Below are 21479 nucleotides of genomic sequence, written 5' to 3' on the forward strand. Positions count from 1 at the left end.
TACGTTAAGGGCTTTAATGGAAAAAGTAGACAACATGCAGGAACAGAGAGTTAATATAATATATAAATAGAGAGACAGACATTCTAAGACTTAATCAAAAAGAAATGTCGGAAATAAAAACCACTGTAACATAAATGAGTATTTTTGATGGGCTTAGTTGACTGTAAAACAGTGGAGGAAAGACTCTCTGAGCTTGATACTACGACAAGAGAAATTTCTCTAACGGAAAAGCAAAGAAAAAATGGACTGGAGTAAAAAAAGGACAGATTATCCAAAAATCATGGAATAAATATAAAAGGTGTAAGATACATGTAATAGGAATAGCAGTAGAAGAGAGAAAGGAACAAAAGCAATACTTGAAGCAACAATGACTGAGAATTCCTCCAAATTAATGTCACACAACAGAGTTCATAGATCCAAGAGGCTCAGAGATTATCAACAGTAAAAGAATAAAGAATAAAGTAAAAAACATACAAAAAAACTACACTAAAAACCTCTTAAACTTCAAAAAGTCAAAGATAAAAAAATCTTGAAGGAAGTCGGACCAGAGGGGAGGCGGAAAGAGGGCAGTGTAAGGGGACCTTCAGCTCACCTTGTCCACCCCCCCTCCCCCGCCCCAGACTTGCAGAACAAACTCCACGACTAACCTAATGACTATCGATAGAGCACAGGCCACACTGAAGAGGGTAGGAGAGGCAGAGGTGTGGTATGGAGCCAAACAACTGAAGCTGTCTGCTGGGCGGATGGGAGGAAGGGGGTTTGCAGCTACAAGAGGGAAACAAACCATCACCCTGGGAAGCCTGCACGAGGAAGAGCAATCCCTACAACATTTGGCTTTCAAAGTGAGAGGGGCCAAATTTCCTGAGTTCTTAAAACCAGTGGGACTTGAAGCACAGAATTTAAAAAATCAATGGGCTCAGTTCTGGGAGAGCCCAGAGGGCAATAGGAAGCTGAGTCCCTGCCCTTAAAGAGACATCAAGACAAACAGCCAGAGGAAATATAGCACAGAAGCAGCAGTTTAACTTGTGGCATATGAGTAGGAGAGTAATTTACTCATTCCTAAGTGTGTTCTAGAGGGGCAAGGATCACTGTGGGACTTTTGGAGGAATAAAGGAGCTGGCAGGCACTGCAAGGCCACCTGCAGGAACCAGCATTGGCAGTCATACTCACTACTCACTACCTAACTTGCTTATACCAAACCCTACCTCCTTGTGCTTTGGTGGATCCACCCTTTCCAGTCAAGTTTGCCTCAGTCCCAGTATTGCAAGTCCCCTCCCCAAGGAGACGATGCCAACATTGTATCTTCTAACTCACCTCCTAAGCTGTGTGTTTTGTGGGGCCTCAGTCCTGGTGGCAGTGAAGGGCCTTGCAAGCCCTAGGTGCACCTTGGGTGCATACCGTCTGTAGACAAAACAGGCAAAGAGAGCCTCTGTAGACAACTGAACTGAAGAAAATAGTGGCCAGGACACAACAGAAAGATGCATGCACACAGGAGACACCCTTTAAAGCACCAGGTTCTGGTAAAGAGGACACTGCACTGCAGGGCACCACAGGACCTCGTCTTCATAAGGCCATTACTTCTGGGAGCAGAAGACATATAGCTGACTTTCCTAACACACAGAAACAGAAACAGAGCATTAGACAAAATGAGAGAGAGGAATATGTCCCAAATGAAAGAAGAGGACAAAATCACAGCAAGACACCAAAGCTAAATGAATTTAACTAATATGCCTGACAGAGAACTTATTTTATTTTTTTCAAGATTTTATTTATTTATTTATTCATGAGAGAGAGAGATGCAGAGACACAGGCAGAGGGAGAAGCAGGCTCCATGCAGGGAGCCCGATGTGGGACTTGATTCCGGGACTCCAGGATCATGCCCTGGGCCAAAGGCAGACACCCAACCACCGAGCCACCCAGGCATCCCCTGATAGAGAATTTAAAGTAATGATCATAAAGATACTCACTGTACCTGAGAAGAGTGGAGAACATCAGGGAGACTCTTAACAAAGAGATACAAAGAATCACTCAGAGATGAAGAGCACAATCAATGAAATTAAAAGTGCACTAGATGGAATAAATTGCAGGCTAGAAAAAAAAACAGAGGAATAAATTAACGATCTGGAAGACAGAGTAATGGAAAGTTATCAAGCTGAGCAGGTGAGAGAAAAAATATGCAAAATGAGAACAGACTTAGGGAACTCAGTGACTCCATCAAGTGTAACAACATTCGTGTTATATTCTCCCAGGAGAAGAAGAAAGAGACGAGGGGGCAGAACATTTATTTGAAGAAATAATTGCTGAAAATTTCCCTAACTTGGGGGGAAAAAGATATCCAGGTCCAATAGGCTGAGAGACTTGCCCCCATAAAATCAATCCAAGGAGGTCCACACCAAGACACATAGTAACTAAGATGTGAAAAAGTAGTGATGAAAAGAGAATTTTAAGAGCATCAAGAGAAAAGAAGACCGTTATATACAAGGGAAACCCTATAGGGCTATAAGTGGATTTTTCAGCAGAAACTTTGTAGGCCAGAAGAAAATGGCATAATACATTCAAAGTATCAAAAGGAAAAAATCTGCAGCCAAGAATACACTATCCAGCAAGGCTATCATTTAGAATAGAAGGAGAGATAAAGACTTTCTCAGACAAACAAAAGCTAAAGGAGTTCATAATAACTAAACCAGCCCCACAAGAAATGTTAAAGGGCAATCTCTGAGTGAAAAGGAAAGGCCATAAGTAAGAGTAAGAAAGGTAGGAAATACAAAAGTAGTAAAAATAAGTCTATCTGTAAAAAAGAGATTAAAAAAATTAAAGAATGTAAAATATGATATCATATACCTAAAACATGGGGGAGGAAAAGGAGAAAAGACTGGGGTTCAAACTTAAGCAACCATCAACTTAATATAGATTGCTTTATGCAGAAGATGTTATTATATATAGACCTAATGGTAATGACAAATAAAAAAACATAGATATGCAAAGAAGAAAGAGAAAGGAATCCAAGTATATCACTAAAGAAAGCCAACAAACTGTGAAAGAGAGCAAGAGAAGGATCAGAGAAGAACTACATAACCAATCACAAAAAAGTATCAAAATAGCAATAAATACATAGCTATCAATAATTACTTTGAGTGTAAATGGACTGAAGGCTTCAATCAAAAGACACAGGATGATGGAATGTATAAAAAACAAGACCCATTTGCATGCTGCCTACAAGGGACTCACTTCAGACCTAAAGACACATGCACATTGAAAATGAGGGGATAGAGAATCATATATCATGGAAATGGATGTCAAAAGAAAGTTAGGTAGCAATTCCTGTAAGGGACAAAATAGACTTTAAAACAAAGACTGTAACGAGACAAAGAAGGACATGCATATAATTATTAAGGGGACAGTCCAACAGGAAGGTATAACAATTGTATTATTTATGCACCAAACATCGGAGCACTCAAATACATAGAACAGTTAATGACAAACCTAAAGGAACAACTCATAGTAATATAATAAGACTAGGAGACTTTAACACTCCACTTACATCAATGGACAGATTATCCAAAGAGAAAATCAAGGAAACAGTGGCTTTGAATGACACACTAGACCAGAGGGATATAACACATGTATTCAGAAATTCCATCTGAAAACAGCAGAATACACATTCTTCTGAAGTACACATGGAACAATCTCCAGAATAGATCATATATTAAGTCACAAAACAAGTCTCAACAAATTAAAAAATACCCAGCTCATACCATGCATCTTTTCTGACCACTATGAAACTAAAAATCAACCATAAGAAAAACATCTAGAAAAAGCACAAATATATGGAGGCTAAGTAACATGCTACTAAATAATGAATGAGTCAATGAAGAAATCAAAGAAGAAATAAAAAATTACAGAGAGAAATGAAAATGAAAATACAATGCTCCAAAAATTTTGGAATGCAGGAAAAGGAGCTCTAAGAAGGAAGTTTATAGCAATATAGGCCTACCCCAAGAAACAAGAAAAATCTCAAATACACAACCTAACCTTATACCTAAAGGATTTAGAGAAAGAACAACAAACAAAACCCCAAACCAGAAGGAAGGTAATAATAAAGATTAGAGCAGAAATAAATGATATAGAAACCAAAAAGACAATAGATCACTGAAACTAGAAGCTGGTTCTCTGAAAAGATCAATAAAATTGATACATCTCTGCAGCCTCAAAAAAGAGAGAGGCCTCAAACAAAATCACAAATGAAAGAGGAGACATAATAACCAATACCACAGAAATACAAATGATTTTAAGAGAATACTGTGACAAATTATATGTCAACAAATCACACAAATCTAAAAGAAATGGGTAAATTCCTAGAAACATATAACCTACCAAAACAGAATCAGGAAGAAATAGAAAATGTGAGCTACCAAATTGAGATTGACTACCAGGAATGAAATTGAATCAGTAATTAAAAAAACTCCCAAACAAAAGTCCAGAATCAGCTTCACAGGGGAATTCTATCAAACATTTGAAGAAAAGTTCATTCTTACTCATCTCAAACTTTTCCAAAAAATATTAGAGGAAAGAAAACTTCCAAATTCTTTCTGAAAACCAGTATTACCTGATGCCAAAATCAGATAAAGATACCACAAAAAAGAACTACAGGATGGTATCTTTGATGAGCACAGATGCAGATATCCTCAACAAAATACTACCAAACTGAACCCAAAAATACATTTAAAAAAGTTGTTTACCACAGTCAACTGGGTTTACTTCTGGGATGCAAGAGTGGTTCAATATTCACAAATCAATCATAACAATAAGAAGAAGGGTAAGGGTGCCTGGCCTGACTCAATTGGTAGAGGATGTGATTGATTTCGGGGTTGTGAGTTGCACCCCCTTCTTGGGTGTAGAGATTACTAAAAAATAAAATCTTAATGAAAAGTAAGAGAACAGATTAAAAAAAGGTCATTTCGGGCAGCCCAGGTGGCTCAGCGGTTTAGCGCTGCCTTTGGCCCAGGGCCTGATCCTGGAGACACAGGATCGAGTCCCACATTGGGCTCCCTCCTGCATGAAGCCTGCTTCTCCCTCTGCCTGTGTCTCTGCCTCTCTCTCTCTCTCTCTCTGTGTCTCTCATGAATAAAAAAAAAAAAAAGAAAGAAAAAAAAAAGAAAAAAACCCCAATCATTTCAATAAATGCAGAAAAAGCATTTGATAACGTACGACATTCACTTATGATACAAACTCTCAACAGGAAATATACCTCAATGTAATAAAGGCCTGATATGAAAAATCCACACCTAACATCTTACTCAATGGGAAAAATTGAAAGCTTTTCTCCTAAGGTCAGGAACAAAAAGAGGATGTCTATTTTTACCTCTTTTATTCAATATAGTACTGGAAGATCTGGCCACAGCAGTCAGACAAGAGAAAGAAATAAAATACATCCAAATTGATGAGGAAGAAGTAAAACTTTTACAAGTTGCAGATGACTCCACCAAAAAACAAAAATTGAACTGACAAATGAATTCAATGAAGTCACAGGATACAAAATCAAGAACTCTGTTGTATTTCTATACAACTAATAATGAAGCAGCATTTACAACTGCACCCCAAATAATAAGATACCTAGGAATAAACTTAACTAAAGAGGTGAAAGGCCTATACTTTGAAAAACATAAAACAGTAATGAAAGAAACTGAAGTTGATATAAAGAAATGGAAAGATATTCCATGCTCATGGATTGGTATATGTGCTGCTGAAGTGAGCACTGCTCATGGACTGGAAGAACAAATACTGTTAAAATGTTTATACCACCCAAAGCAATCTATACATGCAATATAATCTCTATCAAAATAGCAACAGTATTCTTCATAGAACTAGGACAATGCTAAAATATATATAGAATCACAAAAGACCTCAAATAGCCAAAGCAATCTTGAAAAAGAAAAACAAAACTCGAAGTATCTGAATTCCAGACTTCAAGTTATATTACAGAGCTACTGTAATCAAAACAGTATGGTACTGGAACAGAAATAGAACAGAATAGAAAGCTCAGAAATAAACCCACAATTATATGGTCAATTCATCTTTTATAAAGTGGCAAGAACATGAAATGAGAAGAAGACAGTCTTTTCAACAAATAGTCTTGGGAAAACTGGACAGCTACATTAAAAGGAATGAAACTGAACCACTTTCTTACAATATACACAAAAATAAACTCAAAATGGATTAAGGATCTAAATATGTGATCCGAAAAACATAAAAATCCTAAGAGAGACAGCCTTCTAGATATGTCTCCTGAGGCAAGGGAAACAAAAAAATAAATTTTGGGGGGGACTACATCAAAATAAAAAGCTTCTGCATAGTGAAGGAAACAACAAAACTAAAAGACAACCTATTCAATGAGAGAAAGTATTTGCAAATGACATATCTGACAAAGTGTTAGTATCCAAAATATATAAAGATCTGATATAACTCAACACCAAAAAACCCAAATAATCTAATTTAAAAATGAGCAGGGGATGTCTGGGTGGCTCAGTGGTTGAGCTTCTGCCTTCGGCTCAGGGCACGATCCTGGGGTCCGGGATTGAGTCCCACATCGGGCTCCCTGCATGGAGCCTGCTTCTCCCTCTACCTGTGTCTCTGCCTCTCTCTCTCTGTGTCTCTCATGAATAAATAAATAAAATCTTTAAAAAAAAATGAGCAGAAGACATGAACAGACATTTCTCCAAAGAAGACATCCAGATGGCCAAGAGACATACGAAAATTTGGTCAACATCAATCATCATCAGTGAGATGTAAATCAAAACCACAATGAGATACCACCCGGCATCTACCAGAATGGCTAAAATACAAAATTCAAACAAGTGTTGGTGAGGATGTGGAGAAAAAGAAACACCTGTGCACTCCTGGTGGGAATGCAAACTGGTGCGGCCATTATGGAAAACTATTGTTTTCCAATAATGGAAAACATTTGGAGGTTCCTCAAAATGTTAAAAGTAGAACTACCCTGTGATCTAATAATCACACTACTGGGTATTAACGAATGTGAAAACAGAAATTTGAAGGGATATATGCATCCCTATGTTTACTGCAGCATTATTTACAATTGCCAAACTATGGAAGTGGCTCAAGGTCCATCAATAGATAAATGGATAAAGAAGATGTGGTGTATATATACACAAAGGAGTATTATTCAGGTATAAAAAGAACAAAATCTCATCATTTGCAACAACATGGATGGATTTAGACAGTATAATGCTAAGCAAAATTAGCTAGAGAAAGAAATATATATGATTTCATTAATGCAGAATTTAAGAAACAAAACAAGCAAAGAAAAGAAGAGAGAGAGAGGCCAACCAAGAAACAGACTCTTAACTATACAGAAAAACTGATGGTTACCAGAGGGGGTGGGGGTGGGAGGGTTGGTGAAATAGTTGAAGGGGATTAGGAGTGCACTTGTCTTGATGAGTACAGAGTAATGTATGAAAGGTTGGGTCCCTACACTGTATACCTAAAACTAATAGAGCACTACATGCTAAGTACACTGGAATTAAAAAAATAAAATTGATCCTCTCACATCTCCTGAGGGGGAAGAAGGAAAGCCAGGCCCCTAAAAATATCTAACCTATAGAAGCAAATATAAGAATTATATCTAATCTCTCCTTAGAAAGTATGGAATGAAGAGAGTGGAGTGAAATACTTGAAGTGTTGAGAGGAATAAAAAAATAGCCTAAATTTCTATACCCTGTCATATCAACTTACAAAAGGGAGAAATAGACTTTCACAAAGAAAAATTAAAGGAATTTGTTTCCAGTATACCTGTCTTGAAAGCAGAGTTGAAAGCAGTACTTGAAAGTAAAGAAAAATAAAGTTCTTTAGAAAGAAGAAAAATGACACCAGTCAGAAACTTGGATCCACATATGGAAAGGAAGACCACTGGAGAATGAATAAGTGAGGGTAAAATAAAATCCTTTTTCTTTTCTTTTCTTTTTTCTTTTTCTTTCTTTCTTTCTTTCTTTCTTTCTTTCTTTCTTTCTTTCTTTCTTTCTTTCTTTCTTTTCTTCTTTCTTTCTTCTTTCTTTTTCTTTCTTTCTTTCTCTTTCCTTTTTCTTTATTTCTTCTTCTTTTTTTTTTTACTAATGAGAGACAGAGAGAGAGAGGCAAAGACACCGGCAGAGGGAGAAGCAGGCCCCATGCAGGGAGCCTGATGTGGGACTCGAACCCAGGTCTCCAGTATCATGCCCTGGGCTGAAGGCAGCACTAAACCGCTGAGCCTCTCGGGCTGCCTTATTTTTTTATTTGTAACTGATCTAACAGATAATAGCTTGTTTAAAGTAGTAACAGCAACAGTGTATCTGATTACATATGCTTACACACAAGCACACACACAGACACCTACGTACAATAAATGGCAGCAATGATAGAAGGGATGAGAGAAAAGAATTAGGAGTATTTTGCTATTATAAGGCATTTGAACTACCCATGAATGGTAAAAACCCTAGAATTAAACACCATGACCAAGTAAGACTTATCCTGGGTATGTAATGCTGGTTCAACATTCAAGAATCAATTAATGTAATCCATCATATCAAAGGATATAGAAGAAGAAGCACATGATCAGATACAGAGAAGTGTTTGATAAAAATCCAAAACCATTTATGCTAAAAATTCTCAGTAAACTAGGAATAGAACTTCTTCAAGTTGATAAAAAACAATAGCTAACACCATATTCATGTTGAGAAACTCAAAGCTTCTCCTCTAAGATCAGGGACAAGGGAAAGATGTCCACCCCTCACCTCAAAAGCTTTCCAACATCATAGTGTAAGTCCTAGTTAATGCAATAAGACACGAAAAGGAAATAAAAGGTATATTGGTTGGGAAGGAAGAAATAACTCTGTTCACAAATGACATGATTATTCATATAGAAAATCTGAACAAATTGACAAAACCTCCTCAAACTAATAAGTAAGTATAGCAACACTGCAAGATATAAGGTTAATATCTAAAAAGTAATGCCTTCCGGGGTGCTTGGCTGGCTCAATTAGTTAAGGTCTTACTTTTGGTTTCAGCTCAGGTCATGATCTCAGGGTCATGAGATCAAGTCTCACATTGGACCTATGCTCAGCTTGGAGTCTGCTCTCTCTTTCTGCCCCTCCCCTTGTGCATGTTCTCCCTTTCTCTCAATAATAATAAAAAAAAAGACCTAAAAAAAAAAGTTAATTGCTTTCCTATATACCAGCAATGAATGAGTGGGATTTGGAATTAAAAACATTACGGGGCACCCCCGGTGGCGCAGTGGTTTAGCGCCGCCTGCAGCCCGGGGTCTGATCCTGGAGACCCAGGATCGAGTCCCGCGTCAGGCTCCCTGCATGGAGCCTGCTTCTCCCTCTGCCTGTGTCTCTGCCTCTCAGTCTCTCTCTCTCTCTGAATAAATAAATTAAAAAAAAACAAAACTTAAAAACATTACGATTTATATTAGCATCATACTTAGGATAAATTTAACAAAATATCTGTAAGACCTATATGAGAAAAACTATAAAACCCCAATGAAAGATATCAAAGAAATAATAAGTGGAGAAATATTCTATTTTAATGAACAGGAAGACTCAATAGTGTCAAGATGCCAGTTCTTCCCAGTTTGAGCTATGGATTCAACTCAATTCCAGTAAAAATCCCAGCAAGTTATTTCGTGGATATAAAAAAGGTGATTGTAAAGTTTACATGGAGAGGCAAAAGACCCAGAATAGCCAACTCAATATTGAAGGAGAAGAAAAAAGCTGGGAGACCAGCATTACCTAACTTAAAGATTTCCTTTTAAGTTACAATAATCAAGATAGTGTGGTATTGGTAAAAGATCAGTGGAACAGAATAGAGGGCCCAGAAATAAATCCATATAAATACATTCAACCCATCTTTGACAAAGGAGCAAAGGCAATACAGTGAAGCAAAGATGATCTCTTTACAAATGGTGCTGGAAAAAACAAACATCCACATGAAAAAAAAATCTAAACAGACCTTATACCCTTCACAAAAATTAACTGAAAATGGATCAGAAACCTATATGTAAAGTACAGAACTATAAAGTTCCTATAGGCTAACACAGGAGAAAATCTAGATGACCTTGGGTATGGCAATTATTTTTTTAGAACAACAAAGGCATGATCCATGAAATATAGAATAGATAAGCTGGACTTCATTATTATGAAAAACTGTTCTTCTAAAAAAGACAATGTCAAGACAATGAGATGACAAGCAGACAAGCCACAGATTTGGAGAGAGTACTTAAAGAAGCCACATCTGATAAAAAACTATTATCAAAAATATACAAAGAACTCTTAAAGCTTAACAGTAAGAAATAAACAACTCATTTAAAAAATGGGCAAAAGACTTGAACAGACTTCTCACCAAAGAAGATATACAGATGGCAAGTATGCATATGAAAACACGTTCAATATTACATGTCACTAAGGAATTGAAAATTAAAAAAAAACAATGAGATAATACATAGCTACTAAAATGATTAAAATCTATAACACTTGACAACACCAAATGCTGATGTGGATTTAGAACAAGAACTCTATCCAAATGAATGCAAAAATGGCATAGCCACTACGGAAGACTGGCAGTTTCATATAAAACTATTCTCACCAGCAATTGAGTTCCTTGGTTGTATGTATGTATGTATGTATGTATTTATTTTATTTTAATTTTTATTTATTTTTTAAAAGATTTTATTTACTTATTCATGAGAGACACACACAGAGAGGCAGAGATACAGGCAGAGGGAGAAGCAGGCTCCATGCAGGGAGCCTGATGCGGAACTTGATCCCGTGACTCCAGGATCACACCCTGGGCCGAAGGCAGGGGCTAAACCGCTGAAAGCCACCCAGGGATCCCCTCCTTGGTATTTATCTAAAGGAACTGAAAACTTATATCCACTAAAAATCTGCACATGAATGTTTAGGGCAGTTTTATTCATAACATCAAAATTGGGATGTAATCAAATGGATAAGCAAACTGTAGTAAATCCAGATAATGGAATATTATTCAGTGCTAAAAATCAATGAGTTATCAGGGTGCCTGGGTGGCTCAGTTCGTTAAGTGTCTGCCTTTGGTTCAGGTCATGATCCCAGGGTCTTGGGAAGGAGCCCCGTGTGCTCAGGGGGGAGTCTGCTTCCCCTTCTGACCTTCCCCCTGCTCATGCTCTTTACACACTCTCTCTCAAATAAATAAAATAAAATCTTAAAAAAAATAAATGAGTTATCAAACCATGAAAAGACATGGAATAAACTTAAATGAGTATTACTAAGTGAAAAGGCTACATACCGTAGGATTCCAACTTTATGACATCCAGATTACACAAAATATGGAACAGTAAAAAGATGGGTGACTGCCACATTAGAGGGGAAGTAGGGACAAAGAGGCAGAACACAAAGGATTTTTAGGGTAGTGAAACTACTCTGCACAATACAACAATGGTGGATATGTATCATACGTTTGTCAAATCCCATAGAAGGTACAACACCAAGAGTGAACTCTAATGTAAACTACGGCTTTGCAGCTTCACTGCAAGACCGCAGTGAAGCTCACTGAGTGTACAAATGCATGACATTGGTTGGGGATGTTGATGGTGGAGGAGACTGTGGCATGTGTGAGGACAGGGAATATATGGGGATTCTTGTACTTTCTGCTTGAGTTTGTTGTGAACCAAAAACTGCTATAAAATACAAAGTTTATTAATTTAAAAATTACCATAAATATTATAGATTTAATATGTTATAATTATATAATTTATAATAAGATAGTCCTGCTATAAACATGTTTAAGAATAAATACAACTGATTTTTTTTTAATTTTTTATTTATTTATGATAGTCACAGAGAGAGAGAGAGAGGGAGGCAGAGACACAGGTGGAGGGAGAAGCAGGCTCCATGCACCGGGAGCCCGATGTGGGATTCGATCCCGGGTCTCCAGGATCGCGCCCTGGGCCAAAGGCAGGCGCTAAACCGCTGCGCCACCCAGAGATCCCACAACTGATTTTTATATGCATGCAATTTAACCAGAGTAAGGTGGAAGCACAAAGACTTACTAGAGAGCTTACTAGACTTACTACCAGCTGTGAACATTAAGCTAAGAGCAGTCAGTAGGCTGTAGGCATTAATCAGTATGTTTTACAGAGGGAATAAGAACACTGGCTAATCCCATCAGGCAGTTAACTGGGGTTCAGTTAAGTGAAATTCAGTTAAGAACTCTTTCACTGTAGGTTTTGATATGGAAGACAAGGAAAAAGATAAACACTTTTTTGGGGGATGGGGAAGTTAGTATGGAGCAGGTAACTGCAGTATACATATAAAGCTTAGGGTTACTTCAATCCCACGACCCCAGGATCATGACCTGAGCCAAAGGCAGAGGCTCAACCGCTGAGCTATTCAGGCGCCCCTCTATTCCTAAAATCTAGAGCCTAGGCTCCTATAAGTATAAATATTACTTATAAATATATAGATACATATATATACCCCCACACATATATGTATATATACATATATTTAAAATTTATTTACTTTAGGGAGAGAGAGCGAGCGAGTGAGCGAGCGAGCAGGGGGAGGGGCAGAGGGAGAGGGATATTCTCCAATAGACTCCCTGATGAGTGTGGAGCTGCATCTCAAGACCCTGAGATCATGACCTGAGTGGAAATCAAGAGTCAGATGCTTAACCAACTGAGCCACCCAGGCACCCCTATTATTAATTTTTAAAAATGTTGGTAGGGTAGTGTAAGAATTAAACAATAAAGAAATGGATTCATTCACTCAACAAATATTTATTGAATATCTAACATTCTAGGCACTTTCTACGTATGGGGGATACAAGCAGTGATCAAAAGAGGCAAAAATCTCTGCCCTCACACAGCTCAGAGTATACTGGGACAGAGAGACAAAAAACAAGATTAAAAAAAGTAAAATGAGTAATGCCACATAGTGGTAAGTACTAAGAAAAAATATATAGCCAGTAAAAAGGCCAGTAAGAGTGCAAGGGAAGAGTTTAATTGGAATTTTATTTTATTGTACTACTTTTAAAATAAGATTTTATTTATTTATTAGAGAGAGAGAGAGAGAGAGGCAGAGGGAGAAGCAGGCTTCCTGTGGATATGGGACTCAATCTCAGGTTCCCAGGATCATGACCCAAGCCGAAGACAGATGCCTAGCTACTTAGCCACCCAGGCGCCCCTTAACTGGAATTTTAGAAACCAGGAAAGACTTCACTGAAGCCCAAAGGAGATGAAGGAGAGAGCTACACGTGTATGTGAGGATAGAGTGGTCAGGGCAGGGGGAACTAAAGTGAAGGAGGATCCTGAGTGTGGCTAAAGGAGGCAAATGTGGCTGGACTGAAATAGAGGCAAAGATAGCAGATAGAGGTCTGAGAGCTGACTGGGGACCAGAGTGCATAGGGCTTTGTAAGTCATAGTAAGGACTTTGGCTTTTTACTCTGAGATGAGAAGTCACTAGAGGTGAGTAAATAAGATGTGGTATACAACATTTTTATAGGATCACTTTGGCTGCTGTTTTGAGAACAGAATGAAGAGTGGAGAGGGTCAAGCGTGGAAGTAATGAGTTCATTTGAAAATCTACTGCAAAAATCCATCTCAAAGATGATGGTGGCTTGGATCACAGTGGCAGTAGTGCAGGTGGTGAGAAGTGGTTAGATTCTTTTTTTTTTCTTTTTAAGATTTTATTTATTCATGAGAGACACACACAGAGAGAGAGAGAGAGAGAGAGAAAGAGAGAAGCAGGCTCCACGCAGGGAGCCTGATGTGGGACTGGATCCCGGGACTCCAGGATCACACCCTGGGCCAAAGGCAGGCGTTAAACCACTGAGCCACCTGGGGATCTGCTATATTCTTGATATAGTTTGAAGGTAGAACCAATTTCTCAGTTCAAATAACTGAAAAAAAAAAAAAAAAAAAAAAAAGGAATAAAGCCTAAAAGCTGTGGCCTGCATATATTTCAACTGTAGACTCATAACCTGTTTAGTGATAAAGGGTGGGCTATGCCAACAATATACTACTTGCAATTTTTATGAGTTAAATATTGTAGTGTTTTTTGGGGCCACAAAAGAAATAATCCGCCCTCATTTAATGCAAATGCTTGTAGAGTTTATATTTCACCAACAAATATTTGTGGAGCACCCTTACTGTGTGATCAAGATTGTGCTTGGCGTCAAGCGGTACGTAGATTTGCTTTACATAATTTTATAATCTGTTATGGTCCGTGGCCTAGAGATACTGTTCTTTTTTTTTTTTTTTTTTTTAGTATTTTATTTATCTATTCATGGAGAGAGAGAGAGAAAGAGAGAGGCAGAGACCCAGGCAGAGGGAGAAGCAGGCTCCATGCAGGGAGCCCGATATGGGACTCGATCCCGGGTCTCCAGGACCAGGCTCTGGGCTGAAGTCGGCGCTAAAACGCTGAGCCACCTGGGCTGCCCAAGATACTATTTTCAAAACAACAAGAAGTGGAAGAAGAGGCCAAAATTAGAAATAAATATAAATCTTCATCTTTGTGACTTTTGAGGTAAAAGTTTTACAAACTTCTGAGTCAGATATTTTCTTTTAAAAACACAGAAGTATTAGATCATCAAAGAAACCACTGTTTAGATTTCCTTCTAGACAGTTTGATTACTGTATATGAATTTTTCCCTTGCAACGGAATTTTGATGGAGAATTGTTATCATTAGGACACAGAATGTGTTGTGAGAAAAAAGAAGAAAACCCAAACATCTAGAAATAGTGTTTCCTAACAGGTGTAAAGCACTGCAATAATATAGGGAAAATAAACACTTACCTCTGCCAAAGCAAAAATCTGTCATTTTATAAGCAGGGTGTTGTCTTTTGAGTTCACAGTCCACCTACCCGGCTTTTTCATAGTGACTGTGGGTCTCAAGTGGCCCTTCCTACACAGACTACCTAAACACTGGTTTTATTTTATTTTTTTAAAGATTTTATTTATTTATTCACGAGAGACACACAGAGAAAGAGGCAGAAACAGAAACAGAGGCAGAGGGAGAAGCAGGCTCCCCGTGGGGAGCCCGATTTGGGACTCGATCCCAGGACCCCGGGATCACGCCCTGAGCCAAAGGCAACCACTCCACCCAGATGCCCCTAGGCACTGCTTTTATTTTTAGTAAAAAAGGAGGTAAATGCCCAAGACAGACAACTTCCAGCCCAGTACTGGAACTAAGAGTTAAAGTAATCCAATAAAACTTGGCATTACTTTCTCTGGGTAGAGTAGTTTGCCAAACAATCTCCTGGGACACTTGCGTACTTTGAAACAGTAAAAAAAGTAGGTGTGTATGAGGTGGGGGGGGGGGGGGTTGGAGGGATAGAAGGAAGGTGGGGAAATGGAACACCATAATGGACATACTCCCGCTAAAAGGCTGTATGATATACAAAAAGGTATTTCCAACAATATGGAATGGCATTATCTAACTTTACATTTGGAAAACCAAAGCGATCAAGTATATAAAGTGCAGAAGATTAATGTTCCTGTTTGGTGAAGATACATATGTATATTTTTTCACTTACTTCTTGGTGATACTCATGGAGGGTGTATTAGAGGAATTTTATGTTTATCAAGAAGGGAAATGGGTTTTAAATGAGTTTGAAATCAGTTTTAGAGATGAAAAATAAGGCTTTCACGGTTTATAATAGGTAACTATGATATGCATTGAAGACACAGAGCTAAATAAGATTGACAAGAAATTCTTGTCCTTTTACAGTTCCTGACGTAGTGGGGGACAGATGGACAAACAGTAGAAAAAAATTAAAGGTTGTAGCTGATGTGTGTAAAGATATTTATTTAAATCTGTAGGAAAAACAGGGAAGAGACAAATGAATTGAACAGATGGAGTGACCAGCTAACTGCTCATTATCATAATAAATTCACAGATGCACTGGAGATCTGAAGGCAACAGAAAATACCAGCTGAGTAAACTCCTGGGAAGGAACACTTAGCGCAGAGTACTCACATGTTTGGAATCCAGTTTCATATCAGGGAGGTAGATAGGATTCCTTTCTTGCTCTAAAACAAAATGGTTCAAGCCTAGAATCTGAGGAAAGCAGTATATGACAGAGCAGGAGACACAAAGGTCCCTAGTATTTTGACCCAAACAAAAAACTTACTAGTTAACAGTTCTAGTGGAAGGGTCCTTGTTGGTTCAAGGAACAGTGCTCCTCTATTTTCTTATATCTTACACTGTTTTCTTCAGCTCAAACCTGCAGCTGTGAAACAAGACTGCAGAGAAAAGATGGAAAGAATGTTCCTTTCTATTACAGGCAACAACTCCCAAACCTTTCACCCTTTCAAAGCCGATGAATACTAACAGATGACATGTTTTGAGAAGGAAAATTGGAGATCATTTATAAAAACTACAGTGTAAAAAGAGGAAAGAGACTCCACCAAAGTGTTCTTCATTTTTAATCAACCCACAAATTAAATTCTCTTCCTAGGAAGAATTCCTAAAAGGAAAACAGAGAACTTTGGGTAGTAGGGAATTCTTCAGCCAAAAGTTGAAGGCAAAAACCAAACCAAAACAAAAATCCAAAACACTTTAGTTGTTGGGAGGCCAAGGAATAATAGTCTTCACTACTTTGAATAGTAAAATGAAATTCTGTTTTCCTCGCAAAACAAGTAAGACAATTGTAATGTGTTTAACAGAACAGTTTAATCTGAAAGGCAGAAAATTTGACAGAATTATATTTCTAGAATTTGATTTTAAATCTTAAATCTTCGCAATGCTTAAGACTTCAGAAAATAAACCAAATGGTGGGCACCAAATTCAACTTTGACATAGTCAATGCTCCAGAGGTACAGTTTCCTAGGGACACTGTTCCTTTAAATACACTACCTAAAATGATAAGGCTTTGCCTTTCAAACAACAGAGCCTCTAGGCTCTCACCCACCAAGGCAAGTCAGACCAAGTAGTTGGTCTGATAACCAAGTAGTTATCTTCCTGGTTTATTATAAGCTATTCATTTGTTTCCTTTGTTTTTAGTTAGAAAAACAAAAGGTTTAAAACCACATTATCTGTAACTCTGAGGAGTAACCAGACTAATTAAATCACCTTAAATAGGGGAGGAGGGCGGGGGGTGGGAGTGAATGGGTGACGGGCACTGGGGGTTATTCTGCATGTTAGTAAATTGAACACCAATAAAAAAATAAATTAAAAAAAAATCTTTAAAAAAATAAATAAATAAAATTAAAAAAAAATCACCTCAAATATTTGTGGTGTGTATTTACTAAAAATCTGATGAAATCTGTTTCCAGAGTTGCCTATTGGTGTTCAAGTACTCACTTGTCCAGTAAGGTGGGACTAGGTCCCAGGGAGTAAAAATGTGCAGAATGATTTATTTTGCTCTTCTTTCTGCATTAAATGTACCCACCTGTTGTGTTACTGCAAGTTACTTCTGTCAAGAACAGAAATATACTATATTAGCAAGCAGAGGAATTATATGATTATCTGCTTTCAATACCTTTCAAAGTAAAACGCGGCTAATACTTCTCCATTTAACTCAAAGAGATGTGGTGAAGATGAAATAAATATTTCTTTAACTGCTCTACAAACAATAAAAGAATGTATAAAGTTGTTTTTGCCAATCATGTTACAAAGTTTTCAATGAAATATTTATGAGAAAGTATTCTATAGACTATAATTATATTAAAAGACTAGATACAAAGGAAAAAAAAAGATTGGAAGGAAACACACCACTCAAAGTAATTGTTAGGGTGGTGGAATTATGAGTAATTCTACTTTCTACTTCTGTTTTAACTCCCCAACATCTAGTCATATGGTTATGTTACTGTAAAGAAAGAAGTGCCAACAAGAATCATAGGCTTTTTAAATTTCAATTTTAATTTCGCACACAATACTTCAGTATACTTTCTTTTTTTTTTTTTTTCTACTTTCTTTTTTTAAAGTTTGACTACACATAAAGCTAAAATTCTCTTTGACCTGATTTCCCGTTCCCCTCCCCACTCCAGAAAATATACTATTAGAGGAGTTAATAGCTTATTACTGAAAGGAGCCTTAGAGAGTTTCTAGTGATACAGTCATTCTCTCTCTCAAATCAGAATTAGCCCTACAGGGCAGAGAAGAGTAAACATGTCTAGCAGGAAGAGCATGAGGGCACAGTTTATGAGCTTAGCATTTTATATTAAAAAATTCATTTAAATTCTGCATTCAATTTTATAGAGCAATGTTTATTTCAACACATGAATGTTTGAAACTGCAGGAGACCAGGGGAAAGCAACTTGTACTCCTAAAACAATAATATATTCCCTTATGAGTGCAATACCACATAGCACAGATAGGCTCACTTTCCTGGCAGGTAACAGACACATTTTGATACTGAGAAAAAGAAGTGTTGTCACTTTCTATTCCTTCTCTACTATATAGCAATATGATGAGAAATTTCTACTATTGGCTAGGGATGTATGGTTAACTCAATTTATACTGTTATTTTTCCAGATAAAATTACATGATAACACACTGCAATTATCATATAAAAATCCCATTTAGTAATGGGAAAATAGCCCGTGACCATGAGTTTAATATGGCTTGGCATTTCCTTGAAAGGTTTAATTCTGAAAATTACAGTGTATCCGAGGTTGATCAATGTATATTCTTATGTTGCTGGTAGAAAAAGTAACAAGCTTTTTATAAAAAAGTTATTTTACTTCTAATATATCTTGAAATATACTTCAAACAGAATATACTTAATCCAGCTCTAATTCTACTGTCATCTCTTTCCCTTAGACTCCAAATTTGGTTAGATGAGAAAAAGCTCATCATTACAGTGGTTTTCCACAGAAGCATCTTCTCTGGAGGCATTTATTCTTATTACAAAGTCTCTCCAAATAACTATTTTGGCTCTGGGCGTTTAGTAACATTAGCATATTTAAAAGACAAAATTGATAACTTAAAATCAATGTGAACTATGAGGAAATTCTACAAATTCACTCACAATTTTGGAGTTGGAGAGGGGAGAAACCAAAGCACCTCAAAATTTTGAGGAAGGATTATGTGCTATGTGAACTCCTGGCAGGCAACCTGAGGCAGCAGAAATTGCTCTGGAGTCAGGGAGCCTGGCTCTGAGTTCAGGCTATGTCACCAAGTAGCTGTGTCTTCTGGAATCACTAGACTCCTCTGGCCCAAGTTCCTTCATCCACTAATGAAGGACAAAATGAATTCTAATTTGTTTGTCACACCATGAAACAGTACATTCAGTAAAATGATATGAATTAAAAACAATTCTACAAACTAGCAGAAAATAGGTATATGAAAAATTCAACATAAAATCACAACCATGAACATATATGCACATACATAAACACAAAGTTCTCTAATCACAGCATGCATTTCTGAATTCTTCTGTTAGTATTTATTTGCTATCTGGAAGTGAACCATGGTTAATCACAGTTAAACTGAAGGCTCTGAGATCAGACTGCCTGGATTCAAATCCCATCTTTTATTTTTCAGCTACGGAAGTTGGGCAAGTTAATATCTCTGAATCTGTCCTCTCATCTGTAAGTGAGGATAATAATAGTACCTACTGTAGAAGTTATTTGAAGAACTAATCCATGTACAGCAGGTAGTTTGCTGTCTATACATGGTAAGAGCCCAATAACAATAATGATAACAGTAATAGTAGCAACCATTCATTGAGTGCTTACTAAGTAACAGGCACTAGTCTAAGAGTTTTACAAGTATTATCCCATTCAATCCTCACAACTACCATGAGGTAGATACTATCATTAGCCTTTATTTTATAGTGAACAAACTGATCCATATAGAGAATAAGTAATGTAACCAAGTTAACCGTGGTAGTCATTATAGTTATTGACAAACATTTTTAGTTTTCCTTTCAGGAACACAGTAAGATCACACCATGCAACTCAGAGGGTCAACTAATAGTAGCAAGGATCCAAAAGCAATTTTCCATGTTTCCTTCCTCCATTGCAGTGATCACAAAAGTATATATTACAATGGAGTTTATATCAGCCTCCTTGCCTAACCAAAAAGTAGCATAGCCCCCTACCCCAACCCACTTTGGACAGCATGAGTGAGCAAAAAAAGCCACTGAGAGCCCGTAGTGGTCTTGTTATCATAGCAATAACCAAGTCTATCCTGAGAGTGAATTTCAGATTTGGTAGCATCATAATTACCCATTTATTCACAGCTAATGCTGAAAGTTTAAGAATTAAATTGTAGGAGAAAATTACACAATTCTATGCATTTCTTTCTTTTTTTGATGTGTGAACCAATGAAAGTTTACCATTATCTAATTCAGTATCAGAATTTAAGAATTATTGGTCAAAATGTCTTCGTAATCTTGGGCTAGGCAAAGATTTTAAAGAGGAAGCAAAAAGCACTAACAAGAGAAGAGAAAAATAATGAACTGGAGTTCACCAAAGTTAAGAACATCTGTTCATCAAAGGTCATGTTAAAAGAGTGAAAATGTAAGCCACAGACTGGAAAATAATATTTGTAACACATATATTCCCTAAGGACTCATATTCTGAATGGATAAAGAACTCCTACACATAGATGACCCATTTTTTTCTTTCAAAAGGGGATAAAAATAAAGCAAGTGCTTCATAAAAGAGACCATCCAAATGATCAACAACCATAGAAAAAAAATTATTCACCAAAATGGCTAAAATAAAAGACTGACAATACACAGTGTTGACAACATGAGGAGCAACTGCAATTCTCATATGTTGCTGCTAAGAATTTAAATATGCCCTATCACTCTGGAAAACAGTTTGGCAATAACTGCTAAAATAAACCTATCCTATGAACCAGCAACTGCATTCCTAGCAATATTACCTAGAAAAATGTATGATATTCACTAAAAGACATGTAATAAGGATGTGCATAGCCCCTTTATTAACAACAGCCTCAAAATGGAACCAACCCATGTTTTCATCAACAATGGCAAGGATACATTATGATATAATCCTACAGTGAAATCAGTGAAACACCTGCACAGATTGAACTACTGCTACATGCAACATGGATGAACTCACAGACATAACGATGTCAAAAGAAGTCAGGCCCAGAGAGTAAATATTCCTTGAATTCGTTTAGGTGATGTTTAAGTACAGGTAGAACTACTCTTTGGTTACAGAAATCAGCATAGCAGTTATCTACAGTAGGGAGAGAGAGGGTAGTGACTGGAGAGTCTCTTGCAGTGCTGGAAATATTCACAGATACATATATGTGTATATATGCGTGTGCATGTGTGTACGTGTGTGTGTGCACGTGTGTGTATGTATGTATATATGCACAAATTCATTGACTTGTTCACTGAAGATTTATGTGCTTTACTGTAAATACTGCAGTTTTAAAAAGTTAAAAGGAAAAAAGGAAACACTGGTTTAGATAAGAATTCCAAGGCTGAAAGTTTCAACAAAGATCACCAGGTCCAATAATACATT

At 37.2% G+C, this 21479-nt stretch overlaps 1 protein-coding gene and 1 long non-coding RNA gene across 5 annotated transcripts in view; one reads left to right on the forward strand and one right to left on the reverse strand.

Moving 5' to 3' along the window:
• The window catches only part of HMG20A (high mobility group 20A), a 77459-nt gene that overhangs the window by 29363 nt on the left and 26617 nt on the right, over window positions 1–21479 (reverse strand). The window lies entirely within an intron of this gene.
• LOC140623352 (uncharacterized) overlaps window positions 1–21479 on the forward strand; it is a 41543-nt gene that overhangs the window by 18239 nt on the left and 1825 nt on the right. The gene's annotated exons all lie outside the window — the stretch shown is intronic.

This window comes from Canis lupus, chromosome 32 (assembly GCF_048164855.1).
Source record: "Canis lupus baileyi chromosome 32, mCanLup2.hap1, whole genome shotgun sequence".
NCBI classification, from domain to species: Eukaryota; Metazoa; Chordata; class Mammalia; order Carnivora; family Canidae; genus Canis; species Canis lupus.